The 15325-nt window shown below is 36.6% G+C and overlaps 1 protein-coding gene across 12 annotated transcripts in view; it reads left to right on the forward strand.

Moving 5' to 3' along the window:
• The window catches only part of gab1 (GRB2-associated binding protein 1), a 235421-nt gene that overhangs the window by 133769 nt on the left and 86327 nt on the right, over window positions 1–15325 (forward strand). The window contains exon 1 of one of the 12 annotated variants that reach the window (XM_072584149.1): window positions 6027–6043. The exons of the other annotated variants lie outside the window; for them this stretch is intronic. The gene's annotated coding sequence lies outside the window, so the exon portion shown is untranslated. Of the gene's footprint in view, window positions 1–6026; window positions 6044–15325 lie in introns of those variants that run through there. 12 annotated transcript variants of the gene reach the window in all.

The following is a 15325-nucleotide window of genomic DNA, read 5'->3' on the forward strand; positions in this document are numbered from 1 at the left end:
AGTTTCCTCATTTCCCTTCCCCCTGCCTTATCCCAGTTCCAACGTCCAGCTCAACACCATCCTCATGACTTGTCGTACCTGCCAATCTTCCTTCCCACCTATCCACTCCATCCTTCTCTCTGACCTATCATCTTCATCCCCACCCCCATCCACCTATTGTACTCTTTGCGACCTTCTCCCCATCCTCACCCCCCTCCCTTTTATCTCTCCACCCAAGAGGTTCCCTGCCTCCAGTCCTGATGAAGGGCTTTTGCCCGAAACATCGATTTTCCTGATCCTCTGATGCTGCCTGACCTGCTGCACTTTTCCAGCACCACTCTAATCTAGACTCTGATTTCCAGCATCTACAGTCCTCACTTTTACCTAACTGGGATTGGAGTCTGCTTCCTATGCCAATTGAATGGGACAAATTTAAACTGGGCAAACAGTTCAATATCTATCTTTTTGTTATATTTTCTTAGTATATCATTTGAAATTAGATTAATCACTGTCCTTTTTCTTTAAAAAATACATATTGCCAATAAACTTTTCCTATCTCTGTAATATTAACTTTTAAATCTTGTGTTTTATTCATAGAAACATTCAGTAACTCTTGGAAGAGTTGGGTATAGAGTTGTTTGTCATATAGCAAACGTAGGTACCTTGTGTATGAATTTACAAGAAGAGCTACCTTTTTAAGATTTTATGGAAAATTATTATTGATGCTCTGCCTGGCTCAAGATGGTTTTAACTTGAAATAATTAGATCCCTAAGATGGTTTGATTAATTGGTATTTTTGCATGATCTAGCATTTCTGCCACCTCTAGTATTGTGTCTCCCTCTCAAACGTATCTTCCCCTCCCTTCCCTTTTCAGCATTCTGAGAGACCATTCTGTTCACAAAAGCCTGGTTCACTTCTCAATCATGCCTTTCAACCCAGCCCCCTTCCCACATTGCCTTCACAGGCAAATGCAGGGTATATACTACCTGCCTTTTTACCATCTTTTTCTATTCACCAACCAACACACCTAAAAACATTTTCTAAATGAAGCACCAATTCATGTGCACTTCTTTTGATTTAGCAAACTGTATTCACTGTTTATCGTCACCACCTCTACATTTGGGCTGACCGAACTCTGATTCGGTTGCTGGTTTGTAGATCACACTTGTTCAGTCTGCAAGTGCAATTTTCAGCTTCCGGTGGTCTGACATGTTAATTCTTCGTGTGGCTGTCAAGTTGGCATGTCTGAATTCAGCTTATTGTACTTTTCCACTGGAGTTCAACATAAGCTTGTGGAACAGCAGCTCCCCCTCTCTCCCCCTCTCCTGGCACCCCCACCTGTGAAGTCAGTTGGATGTGTTTGTCAAAGATCAATAATGGTTTCACAAGGAGGCCTTTGTGGTCACCAAGCAAACTCCGTGCGTAAGAATTATTTCTCCTTCCTCCTGTTTGTCATGGTCTAAAGCTGTTTGTGTTTTTGAAGAAATTGTTCAAATGGATCACTTGAGTGCACGTACCAGGATTGTAATCCACTCCTTGCTGAAGTGCTGTGGGGTTCATTTAGGGAAGAGGAAAATTGACCTGACCGTCTTCAGTCAGCGATTCATCTGCAAAATCTGGGGTCCTCGTGATTTCCCATCATATGTGTATGCAAAGCATACAGTGATCAGCTTAGAATCTGTAAATGAGAAATCAATGGTAATTAACCTTGAGGAATACATACTGGTATTAGATTGCCTTGCTCAACATTTACTTTTTTTTTCATCATTCATTTTGTGATCTGCTGCATCACCTGAATTAGAATTTATGTCTGATGGCTTTATAAATACCATAACACTTGCTGAATCTGGTCTGAAACTGAAACTGAAGTGAATGCCCATCCTTCTGCATGAAGTAAATTCAAGCGCTTGAGAAAAGTGTAACTAATTGTAGACCCTTCTCAAGCTGAGTGATAATCACTCATTACTGATGGAAGTCTTGTATTTTTTCTCAGACCAATGGATATGTATTGTAGCCCCCAACCATTTGCAGTGATTTCTTCATGAAATCTGATCTAGGCCAGGACGGATGTTAGTTTACAGCTTGGTTGTCCAGATAGGATCCTGTGTAGTGTTTCTTTTATTATTGCTTTTTATTTATATGCTGTATTCTGAAAGAGACGTTTTGATGCTGTGTTCATTATTACAATGTTTGCGTTTTCTCACCAATCTCTAAATGCTTCATTGGCATATTTCCCTCTGTTTCTCTCTGTCCCTTGAAATTTAGCTTGTGTCCAAGTCTGGTTCCTAGTTTTCCATTAACTTGTCCACTGTTGCTTTTTTTATTGTAAAGTATTGCAGTGACTAAATCTTTTTATCATTTCTATCGAGTACACATTGTTTTCTTCCTTATCCCATATCTTGAAGTCAATTACTACAACTTCATTAAAGCCTGTTACGAATGGAAGACTCTGGGTCATGATGTTGTCTTCCTATTTTTATTTTTACAGTTATCACTGATCTCTCCTATAAGTTTCTAATAGATTCATTGTCCCTTACTCCTGCTACATTTTAGTAGGAGATGATGGCTTTTAAAAGTATGAGATGATGGCTAGGCATACTGCTGATGTTATTTAAGAATAATTAGCCATTTTTCCTTTAATCAGAATATTAAACGGGTGTTACTGGTATCAGGAGATAGGAATTTAGAGAAGTTAAGCTGTGTTGAAGGAATACAATAATGTTCAGGCTGTGTCACCTAAAAATCTACTGACTTTGCAAAAACAGTTACATTGTTGTATTTCCTGTCCAGTTTAATTTGAGACTTTTTTTTAAATCAAGGGCCTGCTCAGTAGCAAGGATATGCCACATCTCTCTGTCTGTGCTGCTAATGTAATTAACCCAGTTATGTGACAGGTATCACCAGTCTCTCTCTTTTCCGTGGTTGCAGCATGTTGTCATTCATCTCCAAACACAAAGCACAAAGAACTCGCAAGTTTCTTAGTTCAGGCCTTTTAATGTTAAAAGAATCAATGTATCATTTTAACCAACCTGCTCCACAAACTTGCTATGCTGTTCCTATAGTCTGCTGCCATGAGGCCACTCCAAGGAGATGCTGGACTTAAAACTAAGTGGAAGACTGCTCTACAAGTTTTAGTCCTTGTGTCACGTAGTCTTACGCAGCATGTAAATGCCAATTTATGACTATCATCTGAAAAATGATGTGATCTTAAAGTCAGTTATTGTGAAATATCTGATTTTCCCTTAGAATTATAGAATTTCTGGATCTGAAAGTTATCTTTTCATTTGTGTATTGAATTCGAATGCCTTGTACTATATGAAATGATTTCCAGTTGGAAATATTAGGATATATTTTGTAGTTGGTGGTTGACTGACATGGATAATGTGAAGAAGGTAAATGGGAGTGAGGAGTAAGGTTGGTGATAACTGTATTTTTCTAACGTAAAAAGTGTTAACATATTTCATTTAAAGTTTTAAACTTATACTTTTGATGCTACTTTGTTTTAAAATGTAGTAATTTAGGAACATAGAATATTTAAACTTAACAGGGTAAAGTTTTTTTTGCCATTTCATTGTCCTAACTGGAAAGGTAGGATAAACATAACTAAAACTTTAATGTTAGTTGTGGCAAAATCTGTTTCTCTCAATGTTGTTTCATTGAATGATGCACTTCTTAGGATCACAATTACAACGTTAAATGGGGAATTGCTGCATATTCTGTGTGTGGCATAGTCAAAGGAACCATCCAATTTTTTTTGGCTTAGGATTTTGTTACAAAATGGTAAATATACTTTTTTGTTGCTTGTTGCATTTCTTTTGTTGTTGCTTAATCAGAAATCAATAGCTGGTCTCAATTGGCTGATAGTCATCTAAGACAATTGACATAGAAGCAGAAATAGTCAGTTCAGTCCATCGAATCTGCTCCACCATTCGGTGAATTTATGGCAGATAATTTGTGTATAGATGCATGGCAACACTGTCCAATCTTATTGTAATTGAGGTGAAAATGTTTATTTGGAACAGTGAAGTGTACTTGGTATTCCTGAACTATATAAGATCATGATTAATGGAAGCTGTTCATCAGTTTCCATTGAGTGTGGGGTGACCTGAAACTCTAAGTAATTATTTCAAAAGGAATATTTTGTCTTCGTACACCCTTATCATAGAAAATTAAGAAATTATTGCTCTTTCCTTATGCCCTCGTCCTTATTTGCATTTTGACAAACATGGATTTTAAAGTTAGAATGCTCTGGATTTACATTTCTCAAACAGGTCTCTTTTTTTCTGTTGAAGACAGCAATTCTTGCTCTGATGTGACATTTGAGTGCTTGGAATTTTTGTAAGCAAGTACCATTGCTTGCTCAAACCAAGATAGAAAAGACCAATAACTCTCTGAACTTTAAAATAATATCTCAGCCAAACTTTTCTTTCTTTACACCTGACATCTGTATTTGCATCTCCAAATAGCAAGATGTTCTGTCAATCAAGACCAATTTAGACATCAACTGCAACTGGAGGACCATCAGCTCTCTTTGGTTTGCCTGAAACTTGCTGGCCTTCAAGTGTGAGGAGTTTCTTTCGTTCAAGGTTTGCAGCCCAGTGCATTACTGAGGTACCCATTGCAAAATTGCAATGAGGAAAGGCTTCTGTGTAGGTTAAATCAGCCATCCCACACTGAAGGGCTGATAATTGTATGCCTTATAACAAATCAGTTATAAATCAAATGTGTTGAAAATTTATTGAGGCATCTCAAAGCAGAATATAGTGTATAAGGGGAAATGTTATATCTACTGCATTTCTAAAGTGTTTTACCCTCTAGCTATACGTCAAAGGTGGAATGTATTTTTGTAAAAGTAATTACAATTACAACTGCATAGAGTGGAACATGGGACAAGTTGAGTGTTCAAGTCAATTTTTTTGTAATTTTTGAAACATTTTATGAATAAAATATGTTTTTAGGAAAATAAATCAAAATTCAGGTACTGAGGATGGCAGGACTGTTTGATCGAAGACAGCAAAATCATGATTTTACTATGAAGAAAATCTTGTCACTATTTAAATATTGATGCATCACTAAAGTATTTGCTCTTCATCAAGGTGTGAACAGCTGCTTCAAGTGTCTGAAACAATCTGTTAAAAGTGCATTTATAATTGCTTCTGAGACTGGCAAATACATAGCACCATTTGGTTAAAATAGGCAACTAATTACACATTCATATTGTAGTGGAGATTCTGTGCTAATATTTTGATTCAATTTTGTATTTATTTATTTATATACATTGAAATCATTGGTAATCTGCAGGGGGAAAGAAGCCTTGATATTAATATAGCATTGATGCACTGTTTTGATGGCTGTGCTCTACGTATTATAGATACAGCACAAGCATTAGGCATATTCTGCTCTTTGGTTTTACACTTCTGATATCTATTTTCTTTTGAAACTTAGGACAATTTAAGTGAGAAAATTGGGAAGCAGTATAACAATGTCAGAATGAACTTCAGTATGTTATGGAAACCCCTGTTTAGCTCCAATCATTTTACCTAATGCATCAAGTTTGCTTTTACAAGTGTCACAACAGTGAGGCATGGTCCTCCCCTAAGAAATACATTTCTACTTCATTCTTTACAGCCACAAATATTCTTTTTTTTAAAATTACTGGTTATTGTAGAATTTGGGATGGTTATGTACAGTTAGTCCTCAATTAACATTGAACCAATTAGCTTTATTTTGCTTTTATCTTCATTAAATTACTGGTGCTTGAGATTCATGTTAACTTCATTTCCTCTCTGTAGCTCTCAGATGTATGCCTCGCCCCATACCTGACCCTCTAACTTGTGTTCTGTCCTTGACCTGATCCAGTGCCAGGATTCTGATGTGAGTGGCAGCATTGAGAGGCAGGATCAGCTTCAGTAGTTATAATCCACGAAGTCCTTTGTTAAATCTGTAGCGTACTTTCTTAACATTGAAGAGTTTTAAAGCAGAGGAAATGCTGAAGGAGGGAGTTCAAGAAAATGGCAGTGAATTGGCTGAAAGATTAATCTCTGATAATAGAACAGGGAATAAGTAAGTTGGTATTGGAGAAGACAGGGCACAGTTTGCTGGGGACAGGGTGACAGCAATGTGGGCCATGCCATTTGACAACGGTTTTAAAAAAAACTTTTACAATGTAGGATTGTGAAATGTGAGCAGCAGGTACTGTAAGTAGATGTTATATTTCTTTTACATTTATTTTAAAGGTTACTTGATTTAGCAACATATACAGAATGAAATGCTTTAGTATTGTTTTTTTGATCAGGAAAGTCCTACAGAACCCTACCCCGTTTTTAACATCGATTCTGGTTGAAAGCTAAGATTCATTTGATGCTGTTTAATTTACAGTAGTGATTTTCAGGAACAGAACCAGAATTTTTCTACCTGTATCATTATTTTTATCTGCACAAGAAATCTGTTCCCCTCAAATTAGCAATCTGAATTGTATTGTCAAGGCTCAGCAATGTATATGATATCATTTGTTTTGAAGTATGATTTTTTTTTTGAAAAGGTTGAAATGGTGTTGTATGCTTCACATTTACCCTGTAGATGTTCTGTTGAGCATTATTGTGTGCTATTCGTTTCTGAGTACTGTTGCTATGGAAGTGCTCATGCAATTCCGTTCTCTTACTCAAAAAAAGAAAATCCAAGTAATTTCACCCTTGTCTAAACAGATGAGTCTGAAGCTTAGACCCAGTATATTTGGCACTAAAGGGACTTGCAACATTCTTTGACATTCAGAAACATTAAATCAATATTTGCTACACTGAAATAAAACTTTTCAATTTTAGTGGATGTCTTTGATTCAATTTTGTTTGAAGAGTTTAAAAGCTTTTAATTTTCATTGGAACAGATTTTTTAGTTGTTCTATTAAAACCCAACTACAGAGTTCAATTGATTTTGCAATAAATGTTTAGTTAATTTTCAGCTTCCTTCTTAGACAGGAATGAGCAGCAATTACAATTTGTGCCTTCCTTATTTGATATTTAGAAATTGTTTTTCTTTTTAGAAAGTACAAAATGTGGGGATTGAGAAAAATAATTTTAAAAACTCAATGTATTGTTCCTTCTGAGAATTATAGTAAAATGCATCTATTTAAAAATTACGCAATACCACTACAGCTCTTTGTTCAATTACTCCCTTTAATTATTTAGAATTCTCCAAGTTTCAGAACACTTCACGGGCTTTGAAGTCAAGTGCCTGTTAGATAGACAAATATAGCAGCCATTTCATGAAAGACAAGTTCCCATTGTTATGGACTAGGCCTGACCACAAAACATTCTTAAGCAGGCAGCCCACACCATAACTTTACAACTTATTTCGGTAAGTGTACAATGAAAATTACCCTGAGCAAGTTAGCAAGGTTGACAACCAGGTTAAAAACAAACAAAAAATTATGCACAAGATTACACAATGAAACACAAAGCACAGAATAACAAACCCCTACAGAACTCAGTCTATCCAAACTAGACTTGATTATGCTGATCTGAATATACACAACAGTCCCAATAAGCAAACTCCATTTTAAAACCAGTATAAATGGGACATGTGCTTACAGCTTGAAGTTAAAAGGAAAGAGAAGAGAGTTTCCACACTGCTCACGGTTGAACTCCCAACCAGTTCTGGACTGAACTAAACCGCTCAGCTCAAGAGCTGACCACACCCCTTTCATTATACAGGTCACTTCTAAAACATGACCACTTTGGCCTGAAGTCTCATTTGTTTACATATAAACAAAAGGCACCTCAATACGCTTTAATGGCTATACCAAACCAGACTGATCAGGGCCCAGCCTGGCTTATTACCTCTCTGGAAAACAATCAAGGACAGAGTATCCTTGAGCCAAGGAACACCTTTAGAAAAAAAAGGACTAGCTTTGTGACACCATAAATAGTGATGACTATTAAATGTATTTGAACTTTGTTGATTTGAGGAAAGGAATGTTTGCCAGCAATTGGAGGTAATTGGCAGTTGTTTAGTTTTATTTATACGTTCACAGGATATGGGCATTCCTGGCAAGGCTGCCCTATATTGCTCATCTTTAATTGCTTTTGAGAAGGTGGTGGTGAGCTGCCTCCTTGAACCACCGTAGTCCATACTTAAGGAGTTCCAGGTGCTTGATGCAGTGTCACTGAAGGAATGGCAGTATATTTCTAAGTCAGGATGTTGTGTGACTTGGAGGGGAACTTGGCAGATGGTAGTGTTCCAATGTATCTGCTGCCCGTTTAGGTGATCGAATTTGTGTATTTAGAAGATACTGTCTAAAGAGCCTTAGTGAGTTGTAGCAGTTCATCTTGTAGATGGTACACACCGCTGCTACTGTGGTGGAGAGAATGAATGTTGAACATGATGGATGAAGTGTCAGTCACATTGTCTGTTTTCTCTTGAATAGTGTTGAGCTGCTTCAGTGTTGTTGGAGCGGTGCCCATTTAGGCAAACAGGGAAGTATTCCATCATACTCCTGACTTGCATCTTGTAGAAAGAAGGAGACAATGGCTGAGTGGCATCATCAGTGGACTGTTGACCCAGAGACCCAGATAATGTTCTGGGGACCTGGGTTTGAATGCTGCCAGAGCAGATGGTGGAATTTGAATTCAGTAAATATCTAGAATTGAGTCTGATGACGACCATGAATCCATTGCTGTTTGTTGGAAAAATCCATCTGGTTCACTAATGTCCTTTAGAGAAGGAAACTTCTATTTTTATCTGGTCTGGCCCATATGAAACTGCAGACCTACAGCAATGTGGTTGACTCTTAATTTTCCTCTTGGACAATAAATGCTAGCCTATCCAGCAATGCCATCATCCCATGAATGAGTAAAGGAGAAAGGTATTGGGAAGACAGGAGATGAGTTGCCCACTGCAGAATTCCCAGCCTCTAAACTGCTCTTGCAGCCACCTTACATACAAATTAGGAGCAAAGTGTATCTTTGTAAGCTATTCAGACCCTCAGTTCTTCTCCGCTTTCAACAAAAGCATGGTTTGTTTCAAATTCCAGATTCCCATCTACCATCAATAACTGTTCATTCCTATGCCAGACAACTTCTGCTTTTAAAAACCCTTGACACATTCTGAAGCAGAAGTCCAAAGTGTCCCAACTAATGATGGGAACAAAAGTTATCCTTATATCTGTCCTAAAAGGGCCACCCCTAATTTTAAAACTGTGCCCCAGAATTCTGGACTGAACCACAAGAGGAAATATTCCTTCCACATCTGGCCTGCCAAGACTGTTCAGGACCTTGTATACTTGAATTAAGTCACTGCTATTTAAGAATTGAATTAAGTCACCCCTCAAAAACAACTCCAGTGTGTACAACCTTACCTTGTAAGATAATCTGCACATTCCAGGTTTGAATATAGTAAACCACCTTTCTGTATCCTCTAATGCGTTTACATCTTGTCTTAATAACGAGTCCAAAACAGTATTCGAGAAGTGATCTCCCCAATACCCTGTGTCACTGAAGTGTAACATATGCACTTTCATGTTCACTTCCTCTCATCATAAAGGATGGCATTCTACATATCTTAATTACTTACTGTACTTGTATACTGAAGTTTTCTGGCATGTTAGAACACCTTGATCTGTCCGCAGCTTGGAATTCTGCAGTCATTCTTTATCTGGGTAATTATGTTTTTGTTCATTTTGCCAGGAGAAATGAACAACTTCCCATTTTCCCCACGTTATACTCCATCTGCCAGAGTTTGGCCCACTCGCTTGATCTACCTATATGTCTGCTACCTCTTTATGTTCTCTTTATACTATAGTCTCCTACTTTTGTGCCATTTGTGAATTTAACTATCATGCAATAGCATTTCTCATCTAAATTTTTAAAACTTTTATTTAACCTGTTATTACGCTCTTCTGGACTAGATGGGACTTGAACCTGGGCCTTATGGTATGGACGCTACCATGGTGTCACAAGAGGGCCAATATCTTTCATCTAAGTCCTTGATATGAATTGTAAAAAGCTGAGGGTTCCACCACAGCTAAGGTTTCCTGACACAGAAGAAAAAAAAACATTTTATGCAAGCCAGCTAATCTTTTATTCATGTTAATGTGTTATCCTCTGAGTAATCCTACTACATAACAAAATATAACCTGCTTTTTTGTTTGGGTCCAGAACATACTATAGGAAACTATCTCAAAAGCATTCTATAATTTCCACGTCTAGGCTACCAATGTCAGTTGATTTTTGAAGTTTGTATAGTTTGGAATTGCCAATATTTATTGCCATCCTTTTATTGCAACTTGGTCCCAGTTGTTCCTTTTGCAAGTGCTGCTTTATAGTTGACATTACCTTCTGCCACTTTGTAGTGTTTAAAATTAGGCAGGGACAGTAATTGGCAGAGTTACATTTGTCCTGTTTTTCTGTGTACAGGACAAACCTGAGCAGTCTTCCGCAATGTTAGGTGGCTACCAGTGTATTAACTGTACTAGAACAGCTTTGCTAGGATTGCAGCAAGGTCTGGAGTACAAATCTTTGGTACTATTGCCGGAATGCCGTTTGAACCTTGGGCCTAGACAGTAACCAGTGGCTTCTGCCATTTAGTAATATCAATGCCCCAATTTTGGTTCTTTCAAATTATAGTGCCTTGTGATCTAATCAGTTTTCACTAATTATCTACATTGTTAATCAGCTTTTGTTTTTTTATGATCCAGTTCTTCACCTTAACTATTCTGACTAGCTACCTGAATATGAAGCAGTGCTCTGAAAGCTTGTACTTACAAATAAACCTGTTGGACTATAACCTGGTATCATGTGACTTTTAACTTTAACTGTCTAAGGTATTGCTAATTTACAGTGCAAAGTATTTTAGGTATTATGTCAATTTGTACAGTTGCAAAAAATAAATGTACATTTTAAACATTGACAGTTTCAATATTGGATTAAGTTGAGATTTGCGTTTTGTTTAACACTAGAGTATAATTTGTAGCAAGGAAATTCATTATTAATGTTGCACTTGCCATTTATTTGTAATGATATTTTACGTCACAAGTAAGAGTCATAGAGATGTGCAGCATGGAAATAGACCCTTCAGTTCAACTCATCCATGTCAACCAAAATTCCTAAATTAATCTCGTCCCATTTGCCTGCACTTAGCCCAAGCCCCTCTAATCCCTTCCTATTCATGTACTCATCTAGAGGCCTTTTTAAGTGTTGTCATTGTACCAGGTTCCACCACCACATCTGGTAGCTCATTCCATATACCACCCTTTGTGAAAAAGTTGTCCCTTTTATATCTTTCCTCTGTTACCCTAAAGCCATGTCCTCTAGTTCTGCACTCCCTCACCCCAGGGAAAAGACCTTGTCTATTTACACTCATGATTCTTATAAACCTGTATACGGCCACTCCTCAACCTCCAATGCTCCAGGGAAAACAGTCCCAGCCTATTCAGCCTGTCTCTATAGCTCAAATCCTCCAACCCTGGCAATATCTTCATAACTGTCTTTTTTTTTAACTCTTTCAAGTTTCATAACATCCTTCCTATACGAGGGAGACCAGTTGTTAAAAGTGTGAGCTGTTAACATCATAGTGAGGGAAAGCAGACAGCTGGGACCTGTGCAAATAACTGATGTGATGTGATTTCTTATATATTGGCCCACTAACATGCCACAGAGACTCTGATTCTTTTTGAGTGAGATTTCTAGAAGTTTATTAGTATACATAATTAGTTGCTAATATGACATTACAGACTTGCATGTAATCTGATACTATACTTATTCATACCAATGCCACATTATATACGTGGTTGATCGGTTGTCTAACTAACCTAAATAAACCCCTAATTGACTGGTTGATTCATTGACCAACTAACTTTGACAGATTGAAGTGGAGGCCTTCAATATCAATGCTGTTTATTGTGATTGTTTTGATACCATCTTGTTGAGATGGAGATATTGTGCCTTTCTGAGATCTGTACAATAATACAACAGTTACTAACTGTTTATCACTACAAACTATTTGAAGGATTAAGACTTTAAAGAACACGAGAAAGAAGTGCAAATTGGAATGGATGAATTTGATGACTAATCAGTTATAGAAAGAGAAAGAGTAAAAGAAACATTCAATTAAGTGTGAAAGGAAAAGAGACAAAATTTAAAGAAAATCTTTCTAATTATAAAATGTCCAGCAACAATCTATTCCTGAAGGAATTGGATTACACATGTAGTCATTCATTTTCAATCCGTGGTTAATTGGCAATAATTAACACTGAACATTTTCATGGCAAAAATTACTGCTTATAAAAACAAAAGTATGGAAAAATACACATGACCTTAAATGGCTCCAAGACACCTTGTATCATCCATTTCACCTGGCTTCTGTGCTGAATTTAGTTTGTCTACAGGGCAATATGTCCCATTCAATGTACTCTAATAATGAGTCAGGCATAAAAATGCTGCTTATAAGAAGCAAACAGCAAAAATACATCTCAAAGCAACATTTGAACTTCTACCCATCTGCTCTAACTTAAATTGCTGCACACAAAATGCTTTGCCATTATTTTGACAGGTAATTATGGGCCAATATTTATACCAGCTCCAACATATCAAATCACAGATATTCACATTTGTAGGTCATTCAGTCTAGAGCAATTCAAACTAACCTCACTACCCTATTCCATAGCTTGTTTTGGGGCCAGATGTACAGCTTTTTTTTAAACCAGCGTTGACGCTTTAGAGAATATACCTCAGTTATCAATCACCATACTACTGTACAAAATTTTATTTGCACTCATTCTTCCAATCTATACCTGCATCTGGAGAGTAGCACTGCACAACACTGTAAAGTAAGGAAGGTCAATCCGAAGTCTCTTATGATCTACCATAGAAATGATTTGCAGTAATCAAAATCATTCTATTCAGAATCTCCTACTTAATCAGGCACTATCTGCTTCAGAGTTCAAAATTTAGAGTTTATGAATGTTTAGTTGTTTTTGTTCTTCCTTGTTAGCTGGAGGAGGCAGTCCAGTTAAATATCCCACTAATTTGGCAAAATATCAATATGCATAATTTTGTTGATAAATATTTTGTTTCCCTAGCAGTGAATCAGTAACCTTTTTATTGTTGCAACATTTTGTACTATTTCCTTGACACTTGGAAAATAACAAATGCTCCAAGGTTAGACAGAGATGACCCTCTTTCTTTTATTTTCGTTGTTCTTTCCATTCCTTATGTAAGTGCCCATGTAATCGTTTTATGGCCAGAATGAGAGATAATTATCAGCTTTGGGGATGCCTTCACTGGACTTCAGTTATTGGTTTCAATGGTGTATGTTAGAGATTTGAGCAAACGTTGCAGTGTAAAGCAATCGCAAATATAATGCAGAACTCATAACTTTGTGAATGCTGCTCATCTATTTCGCGCAGGTTTTGGTTGAGCGCAACTTGGGTTCCTTCCCACCAAAATATGTTGGCCCCTGACATAACAGTTTCTTGGTTTCTTTGTAGAACTCTCCTGTTTGGTTATGTTTTTGAGTTCAGAATTATTTTCTTCTGTTTGTCATGTCGCAATGTAGAATCACATTGAATAATTTTCAGAAACAACAATCAATAAATCAGAATCTAATATTTCAGTGATGTTCAATAAATCTATGTCTACATATATATACATATGTAACAGAGAAGTACTGTTGTTGAAACCAATTGGTACTAAAAGCAGCACAGCTAAATTGGTTTAGTGATGTATTATATTTTTTTCTTCTGTTTTATAGGTTCCTCCTCCAATTGATGTCTTAACCTAATAATATTAATGTAGCATACCAACAGCAATTTTTTTTTCCATATAGTCCCTTTTATAATATAGAAAACATTCTGGGCAATTTAGAAGTTCTTGAAATAACATTCACCAAATCAAAGTAAATTTTAAAAGTTTTGACCAAGAATTCAAAGAACCAATTTTTGCAGGAGCAGATGATGCGAAGTTTTACAAAGCAAATTCCAGATATTAGGGCTTTGGCAGCTGAAGACATGGATGACAATAAGGTGAGGAATGGAAACAATGTGGAAGAAACTTGGTTCCTGCTCTTAGAGACCGTGATGAGTTACACAGTAGGCCCAACTGAAAATGCCACTAGGGATAAGGTGGGGTAGTCACTCGCGGGAGGTCAAAAGATAATTTACTGACTCTCATTTAGAATTAAATACAAAGATCTGTATAAATTACTATTAGTGTGAAAAATGCTTCTGTGATATTTAGCATAAAAATATATTATGTTCTTTAAATCATAATGTTATAGCCTGACTGGAACGTGTAGTTACAACTTGATTTTATCTTTTGAGGTGTTATAATTATAATCCAGTTGAGGTGGCATTTTAGTCGATATAGTGGCAATATCTTTCTGCATAAAGTAGAACTTCCTTTCAGGGGGTTTCTGATAGTAACTGCAGCAAGACAAAATATCTTTACTTTCTTAATAGGAAGAAGTATGTGGATTCATTATTCAGTAGCTGAATGGGTTAATTGAATAGTGGACTAGGTCATGTCAAACTACAAAATGTCAAGCTAGGAATACAAGAAGAGCAATTCCAGTTTACTTTCTTTTTTTCTTTAACTCAATTAGTAATACCTCCGGTGTTTCCCTTAAGTCATTTAACCACTATTCATTGTATTTGTATGTGGTATCTTCATTTATGAGAATCAGAAGTGTTAAATTCAAGATTTGCTATAATTTGAAGATTAAGACAGTTAAAGACATTATGAGGCTGTGATTATTTTTGCTGTGTTACATTTGTTAGTCGAAAGTTAACTATTGGCCTAATGAGACTTATTATGAAACCAGATGATGTGACTAACTCCAGCTTTGACCAAAAATGGAAAAAAGGAATAAAAGGCACAACTATAATATTTAGTTACATGACTTGACAGCACAGCATGTACTTGTGTTTTAACCTTTTTTATTGTAATTATATTGGTGAAGTAGTACAGTGAAATGCAGTGATTTTTGGATTGTTATGCTGAATGTCCTTGCTTACTCTTTACTGGTTATCTGATAAAGTGGTTTGTGAAAAAGGTAGATTTCAACACCATGGAAACACCAAATAACATTGTATGTAAAAGGAAGTTGTTACTCTAGTCAGCTGAACCAATTGGATGAGCATGTCTAGCTAACAGGTGACAGTGAGCCAATCCAGTAATTCGCAGTTCAAAAAATGCAAGTCACTGCAAAGACCGAACAGCATGCAATATTAGCAAAAAACAAGTTCATTTACTGTCTGGCCAATTTTATAGCAGAATTACAAACTGGTCTAAGATAAGGAATGAAAAGCGTCTTAGAAAAACTTTGTACAGCTAAATGAAATAAATGTTCGGGCTT

The sequence above is a fragment of the Chiloscyllium punctatum genome, chromosome 14 (genome assembly GCF_047496795.1).
Source record: "Chiloscyllium punctatum isolate Juve2018m chromosome 14, sChiPun1.3, whole genome shotgun sequence".
NCBI lineage: Eukaryota > Metazoa > Chordata > Chondrichthyes > Orectolobiformes > Hemiscylliidae > Chiloscyllium > Chiloscyllium punctatum.